This window comes from Dendrobium catenatum, unplaced genomic scaffold, assembly GCF_001605985.2.
Source record: "Dendrobium catenatum unplaced genomic scaffold, ASM160598v2 fragScaff_scaffold_218, whole genome shotgun sequence".
Classification (NCBI taxonomy): domain Eukaryota; kingdom Viridiplantae; phylum Streptophyta; class Magnoliopsida; order Asparagales; family Orchidaceae; genus Dendrobium; species Dendrobium catenatum.
Genome location: NW_021318680.1, coordinates 512,988 through 514,143, shown reverse-complemented (window position 1 = coordinate 514,143; position 1,156 = coordinate 512,988).

Sequence of the window (1,156 nt, the reverse complement as noted above, 5' to 3'; positions counted from 1 at the left end):
AGGTATACCTAAAAAGATTTGGTTATAAAATATTAGAAATAACATTTCTTTATTAGATTTAAATTTGAATTTGACTCTTAACAAGACACAATTGAGACAAAAGATTATGTAGTTGAACCAACGTAGTGGGATAAAGGCTTGATCATGTTGTATAGAAAAGTGAATAAATCCTCATAATGAGTTGATGATAATTTTATTAGAAATATTATACTATGATATTAATATCATCACATTTGATTAATATTTATTAAAAATATATGGTATTTATTATTGTATTATAAGATAATTATAGTGGATATTCTTATTTATTACACTTTCCTTATTGCTCTTTCCTCTTTTCTTTATATAGGGATGCTTGTTTTTGCACCAAGATGAATCTAATTGTTGCGTCCTGGAAAATTCGCAGCGGTAGAGAAATATAAAAATTAATGCCTTAGCTTTGTACGAAGATCCAGAGCACAAGTAGATCAAAGAGATGAGGGTGTAGCGTTCATAAGAGACACCAGAGTTTTTACGTGGAAACCCCTATTACGTGGAAACCCCTGAAAAGGGGGAAAAACCACGGGGCTTGGCCCAGTTTGAATGAATCCACTAATGCTTGCAATTGATTACAAATGAGGCCCATCCTTAGGAAGAAGGCCTTGGCTCGAAGTAACAAATATACATCATATAAAATGCATTGCGTGGTAGAAGTTGGAAGAATCAATATTGATATGTTTGTTTGGGATGGCAAAACCATAGTCGACAAGCGATGTAGATCGGAAGAACCATATTCGGCGGGTGACGGAGGTCGGAAGAATCGTAGTCTGTGAGCAACATAGGTCACAAGGACCGTTGTATTGCGACGGCGGTCGGGAGGATCGTAGTCATCGGGTGACGGAGGTCGGAAGGACCGTTGTCGGCAGACAATGGAGGTCAAAAGGATCGTAGTTGGGGGGCGACAAAGGTCAGGAGGACCGTAGTCGGCGAGCGACGAAGGTCGAGGGGACCATAGTTAGAAGGCGACGAAGGTCGGGAGGACCATAGTCGGCGAGGAACGTAGTCGGCAGACGACGGAGGTCCGAAGGACCATAGTCTGCAAATGATGGAGATCGGAAGGAACGTAGTTGGATGACAGTGGTTTGGAGGACTATAGGTGACGGACTAGAGGAAGTCC